The sequence below is a fragment of the Crassostrea angulata genome, chromosome 9, assembly GCF_025612915.1.
Source record: "Crassostrea angulata isolate pt1a10 chromosome 9, ASM2561291v2, whole genome shotgun sequence".
Lineage (NCBI taxonomy): Eukaryota > Metazoa > Mollusca > Bivalvia > Ostreida > Ostreidae > Magallana > Magallana angulata.
In genome coordinates this window covers 2,318,567-2,327,685 of record NC_069119.1, presented here as the reverse complement: position 1 = coordinate 2,327,685, position 9,119 = coordinate 2,318,567, and the positions used below count along the sequence as shown (strand labels likewise).

Below are 9,119 nucleotides of genomic sequence, written 5' to 3'. Positions count from 1 at the left end.
ATTGGTAAATATAACCGTCATATAAAATAATTATGGAGCTTTGGATAAAATTACGACTTCAAAAAGAAACACATGTAGTTTTCCTAGTGTCGGTTCAGTGTGATAGATCGAAGTATTATTTGTCTAGATATATTGATAGATATATGGGCAAAACAAAGGCAAATCGCAATCACTTGCCTTCAATTACTATTATTAAGTATTTTTTTGAAAGTTTAATTTCATAATTAAAGTAGAGTAAAATGTAAATTGTTCAAGATCAGTTTCAATTTGTTGGGAAAACGGTAGGATAAAAATAAAGATGTTATTTGTGTAAATAACATATTACCACAATAATTTTTCCTTCTTCATTTATAAGTCTATTGACATGTTCTTCTGGTGTATTATCGAAATTGATCCACCCCAAAATGTTGGATCAGAAGTGATAGAAGGCACTTAATTTGATACTGGAATACAAATTTGAAATTAGGAAAATGGAGAGTGTGTTGAAATTACCACATCCGCAATTCATCCTTCATTTTTTAGAAAGTTTGATACCGAAGTATAAAAGGACGAAGAAGCATGATTGAAATAAAAACATTTGCAATTTTGACAAAAGCATGCACGACAAAACCTCATACTGAGTACCAGGGTCATAAGTACTTGATATATCTTTTTCCCGTACTTAACGGCTCTAAAGTAGTCATTGTCACAACAGGAGTTTGGGGAAATCTAACATTTTTAATTTCATTAATGTAAATGTACAAAATCATAATCAGTTAATATAATCACATAAATATTTTGATGATGATATGTTCATATTAATTGATAAATCTAGATAATGAAATAATTTTTTGATGATTCAAAGCAGAAATTGTCACAAAAGGTAATCATTCCAAAATAAGGGGTAGGGGTGATTCCTATTGTAGTATATCTCTGAAATGCCAAGAAAGTTAATGTGAAAATTTTTTAAGTAATAAAGCACAATGACATGATAAGGTCAATGTATGAAATTTAAAAAAAAAAAAAACCATTGACAATTTTTTATGTGCCGTCACATTTTGTTCAAATTTAGAATAAAAAACTTCAAAATTTGAAATGCTTATTTCAGTAATACTTTGATAAAGTTATGATATTGCTATATAAAAAAGCCAACCCAGGAATGTTGTTAATGATTTTTAATTTTGTTTCCATTTTTAGGTCAAATAAAATATTTATTGCAGAAAAAAAAATTCACAATGCCAGAAGAAGGGGACAATTCTTATGAAAATATTTCCCTTACAAGGTAAGAAAGTACTGTAGTCATGAAAATATTATATGTTGTAGTGAACATCTTAATGCATGCGCGGATCTAGACGGGGGTCGGGGGGGGGGGGGGTCCCGACCCCCCTGGAAAATGAAAATTTATTAAATTTACATAGTAAAATTATCGCGAAAATATGCCTCGGACCCCCCCTGGCAAACACAATTATCCTTCGGACCCCCCCTGGAAAAATTTTCTGGATCCGCGCATGTTAATGTACTGGTATATGTGTTAAAAAAAAATTCAATTAAAAATTTTTACACTGCAACATCTTGTTCCCCCTTACAGGTAATTAATTATTTGCAGTTTTCATTGAATATTCTTCACAAATATTTCCAAGGGAGAGGGAATATAAGGATTTCACAAACATCTCTTCTTAAAGTTTGTATTGATGATGTAGAACAGCTATATAATATGTAATAAGCATATTCATGGATTTTAATGATTATGATATAATATTATGAAAAGATGTTCGTAACAATCATTTCCGTTAATTGAGTAATATATCTGGCGAAGCAAATAAGATCTGTTGTATAGCTTTATGAAACTTTAAAAGTATGTGAAAAGGGTCGTATTTACTTAAAATTATTTTGATGCTTATCTGGTTTGTTAATTGAATTGTTTTCTTAACAATTATTTTATATAGAATCATTGAAATATTTTTAGTAAGTTTAAAGACTATTAAAAGGATGATCAATGACCAAATAATGACAAAATTAGATGATTTGAGAAATTATTTTAGTAATTAAAAGGTATCAAAAGTTCAGTTAGCTGGTATTATTTGAACAAGTAAAAATAGTAAAGGTTTGATGATGGGCTAATGTAGTAAAAGTAAAAATATCAAGAGATCACACATGGATGATATCTCTAATGTTGTAAATGTCAATGATATCAAATGTCTAATAAGCTGGTGAAAGGGAAGTTGAAAACTAGAGGAATAAAATTGACTACATCTATTGACGATGATTTTGAAAAATTGATATTGGACTTACACAAGGAAAAATTAATATGAGGTTAATAAAATTGTGTAATTTAAGTAAAAATCAATTTGGTAGAGATGATGATAATTATTTACTGTTAGGAGGAGTTACAATTGGTCATTCACTTGGAAAATATTTCTGATGAGGTGAATAACATTGTGTTAAAAGTCCAAACAGCTGGAATTTTTTTAAATCTGCAACAAAGAAGTTGGAAGTAAACAAATATAGGGGATATGTTTAAAATAGATATTATCAGCAATATTTACTGCTAGGAGAAGTAACTCATGGTCACACGCATGAAAGTTATTTCTGATGTCAACTGGCGATTTGCAAGTTGATCATGTTGATATCTTGGATTTATAGTGGATGAAAAAGTTCAAGATGATGATGAAAATTAATTGTTAGAAGTTCTTTCAGGTCACACACATAAAAGTTATTTCTGATGTCACCTGGCATTTTACAAGTTGATATCTTGGATTTATAGTGGAGGAATCTGGTAGAGATGATGATTTATTTACTGTTAAGAGGAGTTCTTTCAGGTCACACATATTGAAGTTATTTCTAATATCACTTTGCCACTTCATGACTTGCAGTTTGATAACTTGGATTAATAGTGGGTGAATGGGCTAAAGATGATGATGAAAATGTACTGTTAGTTCATTCAGGTCACTTACACAGAAGTTATTATTGATGTCATGGAAGTTATTTCTGATGTCACTCAATCATTTGTGAGTTGATCACGTTGATATCTTGGATTTATAGTGGATAAAAAAGCTAAAGATGATGATGAAAAATTAACTGTTAGAACTTCTTTCAGGGCAAAAACATAGAAGCTATTTCTGATGTCACCTGGCCACATGCAAGTTGATATCTTGGATTAATAGTAGATGAATCTTTTAGAGATGATGATGAATATTGACTGTTAGGTGGAATTCTTTTAGGTCACTTACACAGAGGTTATTCTTATGTTGTGGAAGTTATTACTAATGTCATGGAAGTTATTTCTGATTTCATGGAAGTTATTTCTGATGTAACTGGATCATTTGTGAGTTGATATCTCTTGTTGGATGAATAGTAGATGAATCGAGTAAAGATGATGATGAAAATTAACTGTAAGGAATTCTTGCAGTTCACACTCATGGAAGTTATTTCTGATGTCACTTAGCCCTTTGCAAGTTGAAAACTTGGATTAATAGTGGATGAATCTGGTAGAGATGATGATGAATATTTACTGTTAGGAGGAATTCTTTCAGGTCACTTAAACAGAAGTCATTTATGATGTCACTGGGTCATTGCTGAGTTGATATCTCTTGTAGGATTTATAGAAGATGAATCTAGTAAAGATAATGATGAGAATTTACTGCTAGAAATTCTTTCATGTCACACACATGGAAGTTATTTCTGATGTCTACTGGCTATTTGCAAGTTGATATCTTGGATTAATAGTAGATGAATCTTGCAGAGATGATGATGAATATTTACTGTTAGGAGGAATTCTTTTAAGTAACTTACACAGAAGTTATTTCTGATGTCATGGAAGTTATTTCTGATGTCACTCAATCATTTGTGAGTTGATCACGTTGATATCTTGGATTTATAGTGGATAAAAAAGCTAAAGATGATGATGAAAAATTAACTGTTAGAACTTCTTTCAGGGCAAAAACATAGAAGCTATTTCTGATGTCACCTGGCCACATGCAAGTTGATATCTTGGATTAATAGTAGATGAATCTTTTAGAGATGATGATGAATATTGACTGTTAGGTGGAATTCTTTTAGGTCACTTACACAGAGGTTATTCTTATGTTGTGGAAGTTATTACTAATGTCATGGAAGTTATTTCTGATTTCATGGAAGTTATTTCTGATGTAACTGGATCATTTGTGAGTTGATATCTCTTGTTGGATGAATAGTAGATGAATCGAGTAAAGATGATGATGAAAATTAACTGTAAGGAATTCTTGCAGTTCACACTCATGGAAGTTATTTCTGATGTCACTTAGCCCTTTGCAAGTTGAAAACTTGGATTAATAGTGGATGAATCTGGTAGAGATGATGATGAATATTTACTGTTAGGAGGAATTCTTTCAGGTCACTTAAACAGAAGTCATTTATGATGTCACTGGGTCATTGCTGAGTTGATATCTCTTGTAGGATTTATAGAAGATGAATCTAGTAAAGATAATGATGAGAATTTACTGCTAGAAATTCTTTCATGTCACACACATGGAAGTTATTTCTGATGTCTACTGGCTATTTGCAAGTTGATATCTTGGATTAATAGTAGATGAATCTTGCAGAGATGATGATGAATATTTACTGTTAGGAGGAATTCTTTTAAGTAACTTACACAGAAGTTATTTCTGATGTCATGGAAGTAATTTCTGATGTCACTGGATCATTGGTGAGTTGATAATCTTGGATAAATAGTAGATGAATCTTGTTATGAAGATAATGAATATAAACTTTCAAGGGTTCTTTCAGTTCACACAAATGTAAGTTATTTCTGACGTGTCCTGGCGATTTGCAAGTTGATTATTGGTGGAATTTCAATCCTTGCTTTTTGGGGACTTATTTCAATTAAAACCATATAAAAATCAAATAGTAAAAATAATGATGAAAATTAACTTTTAGGAATTCTTGCAGGTCACACACATGGAAATTATTTCTGATGTCACCCGACCATTTGCAAGTTGATAACTTGGATTAATAGTGTATGAATCTGGTAGAGATGGTGATGAATATTTACTGTTAGGAGGAATTCTTTCAGGTCACTTAAACAGAAGTCATTTCTGATGTCACTGGATCATTGGTGAGTTGATATCTCTTGTAGGATTTATAGAAGATGAATCTAGTAAAGATGATGATGGAAATTTAATTTTAGGAGTTCTTTCAGGTCACACACATGGAAGTTACTTCTGATGTCACTTGGCCATTTGCAAGTTGATATCTCTTGGATTAATAGTGGAGGAATCTGGTAAAGATGAAGATGAAGATATACTGTTAGGAAGAATTCTTTCAGGTCACTTACACGTAAGTTATTTCTGATGTCATGGAAGTTATTTCTGAATTCACTGGATCACTTGTGAGTTGATATATTTTGGATTAATAGTAGATGAATCTAGTTAAAATGATGATGAATAAAAACTTTCAAGGGTTCTTTCAGTTCACACAAATGTAAGTTATTTCTGATGTCTCCTGGCGATTTGCAAGTTGATATATTGGATTAATAGTAGATGAATCTTGCAGATATGATGATGAAAATTTACTGTTAGGAGAAATTCTTTTAAGTAACTTACACAGATATTATTTCTGATGTCAAGGAAGTTATTTCTGATGTCATGGAAGTTATTCCTGATGTCACTGGATCATTGGTGAGTTGATATCTCTTGTTGGATGAAAAGTAGATGAATCGAGTAAAGATGATGATGAAAATTAACTTTAAGGAATTCTTTCAGATCACACTCATGGAAGTTATTTCTGATGTCACCTGGCCATTTGCAAGTTGATAACTTGGATAAATAGTGGATGAATCTGGTAGAGATGATGATGAATATTTACTGTTAGGAGGAATTCTTTCAGGTCACTTACACGGAAGTAAATTCTGATGAATAAAAACTTTCAAGGGTTCTTTCAGTTCACACAAATGTATTGTAAGTTATTTCTGATGTCTCCTGGCGATTTGCAAGTTGATATCTTGGATTAATAGTAGATGAATCTGGTAGAGATGATGATGAATATTTTCTGTTAGGAGGAATTCTTTTAAGTAACTTACACAGAAGTTATTTCTGATGTCATGGAAGTAATTTCTGATGTCACTGGATCATTGGTGAGTTGATAATCTTGGATAAATAGTAGATGAATCTTGTTATGAAGATAATGAATATAAACTTTCAAGGGTTCTTTCAGTTCACACAAATGTAAGTTATTTCTGACGTGTCCTGGCGATTTGCAAGTTGATTATTGGTGGAATTTCAATCCTTGCTTTTTGGGGACTTATTTCAATTAAAACCATATAAAAATCAAATAGTAAAAATAATGATGAAAATTAACTTTTAGGAATTCTTGCAGGTCACACACATGGAAATTATTTCTGATATCACCTGGCCATTTGCAAGTTGATAACTGGATTAATAGTGGATGAATCTGGTAGAGATGATGATGAATATTTACTGTTAGGAGGAATTCTTTCAGGTCACTTACACGGAAGTAAATTCTGATGTCATGGAAGTTATTTCTGATGTAACTGGATCATTGGTGAGTTGATATCTCTTGTAGGATTTATAATAGATGAATATAGTAAAGATGATGATGGAAATTTAATTTTAGGAATTCTTTCAGGTCACACAAATGTAAGTTATATCTGATGTCTCCTGGCAATTTGCAAATTGATATCTCTTTGATTAATAGTGGAGGAATCTGGTAAAGATGATGATGAATATATACTGTTAGGAGGAATTCTTTCAGGTCACTTACACGTAAGTTATTTCTGGTGTCATGGAAGTTATTTCAGAATTCACTGGATCATCCGTGAGTTGATATCTCTTGGATTAATAGTAGATGAATCTAGTTAAAATGATGATGAATAAAAACTTTCAAGGGTTCTTTCAGTTCACACAAATGTAAGTTATTTCTGATGTCTCCTGGCGATTTGCAAGTTGATATCTTGGATTAATAGTAGATGAATCTTGCAGAGATAATGATGAATATTATTAGTTAGGAATTCTTTCAGGTCACACACGTGGAAGTTATTTCTGATGAAAATGGATGATTTGCAAGTTGATATCTCTTGGATTAATAATGGATGAATCGAGTAAAGATGATGATGAAAATTAACTTTTAGGAGTTCTTTCAGGTCAGACACATGGAAGTTACTTCTGATGTCTCCTGGCCATTTGCAATTTAATAACTTAGATTGATAATAGATGAATATGGTAAAGATGATGATAAAAATTTACTGTGAAAGTGATTTCTTTTATTTCACACACATGGAAGTTATTTCTGATGCCACCTGACAATTTGCAAGTTGATAACATGGATTAATAATGGGTAAATCTGGCAGATATGATGATGAAAATTCACTATTAGGAGTAGTTCTTTTAGGTCACACACATGGAAGTTTTTTCCTGATGAGGTAAATACATGTAGCATTCTGTAAAAAATCCAATCAGCTGGTATACTTCAAGCCAAAACTGAGCAATTGAGTTTCCCTAGGTAACACACATGAAAGTCATCCGATATGTTGTAAATGACATTGTTTTTAAAAAATGAAGCAGCTTGTCTGTATTGTATGTCAAACACTTGAGTACGAGTATGATAAAACCTTATATGAAAAAGGTTAATAAACTGTGGTACAAATAGTTCGCTAACTTTTATGAGACATTTTGGTTTCGTCAGGCATGCATCATTCCTGAAACATTTCTGGTTTTTTAAATAAATTGATGCTCAAAGTAGATGAAGAGTTTTACGTATATTGTACATGCAGTTATAATGTATATTATGGGTCTGCAGCAGTCTTTTTCATGAAAGTTTCTAGAGAGATGTGAATTGGAAAATGATCTGAAAAAAATGTTCCCAAAACATGACAATTTGCACTTTCCTTCAAATCATTTTTGACATAGACATGGTCTAGCAGTGAATTATATTCTGTTGTTGGTTTTGAAATAAGTTGTGAAAAGCCTTGAAGAAGTCGAAGAAATTTTTCAATTATGCCATTTTTGTTTCCATCCATATTGAAATCACCTACAACAATTTCAACTTCTTCAAAAAGATTTTTGCAGTCAAACTTCAGAAAGTCTTGAAGGGTTTTGAATTTAGTTTTTGGTGATGAATATATTCCTGCAATATGTAGACAGGTTTTTGTAATGGATTGTTTGATTTCCAAAAAAACAGCTTCCACAAACTCGTCCCCCTTTTGTAGGTCTATATGTTTACATTGTAATTGTATTTCAGGAAGAAGATTTTCTTTCATGTAAATTACGATTCCATAAGGGGACCTGGATCCATCTGTATTGATTATATCAAATCTTTGCATGATGTAGCCATTGATGGTAAAATCTTGGTCTTGATCTTTTAAGCAGAGTTTTGATTCAACAAAAATCATAATATCTGGATGGTAGATATGAATATCTTGGAGAACATCTTTGTAATGTTTGTTAAATGATCGAACATTTTGATAATAAATTGTAAAATGATTTGATGGTTCTGATAAAACTTTGAATGATGGTATTAATTTCATGTTTTTCTGTAGTCTTTGCATTTCTTCTACAACAGTTGCATCAATATGAATTTTTTTCTCATTTAGATCTCTAATAAAAAGTGTTTCGATTTTCTTCACTCTGCTAAGAGACACATAATGGCAGTGTGGAAAACATCGTCCATTGAAATCAATAACAGCTGAATCCATGGTATCTCCTTGACATCTGTGACAAGTTTTAGCAGCAGCTGCTCGAATCGGAAACTGTTCTCTGACAACCTGTACTGATTTATATCTACCAACCATGAATGCTCTTTTTACTTTGAGTATTGGTGTCCATACTGTATTTATCTTTGAATTGTAAAATTTTTTCCCATTATTTCTACAATTTTTCCCTATATTTTCGTCATCAAACTTAATCCAAATTATGTCAAATCCTGAATTATTTTTTGAAAATTTTTTAACACCCATCAACACACCAGAAGCCCCATTTGAAAGTCCATCCTCTACATCTATATTAACAGAAATTTCACATCTCATTCCCTTGCACAATTTAAGATTTTTCTGCAAGCCCATAGTTTTGCTGGTATCAGTTGGAATGCTTTTTCTAACTTTAAGCTTTATTTCTTGATCAACGTCTCCAATGATATAATCTTGTGCCTCA

At 31.6% G+C, this 9,119-nt stretch overlaps 1 long non-coding RNA gene across 1 annotated transcript; it reads left to right on the top strand.

The window, feature by feature from the left end:
- Positions 1-1,199: 1,199 nt before the first annotated feature.
- LOC128163916 (uncharacterized) lies at positions 1,200-5,839 on the top strand. Its single transcript, XR_008240877.1, has 3 exons — positions 1,200-1,261; positions 4,906-5,071; positions 5,156-5,839. It is a non-coding gene; the product is annotated as an uncharacterized LOC128163916 (long non-coding RNA).
- The last annotated feature ends 3,280 nt before the right edge of the window (positions 5,840-9,119 follow it).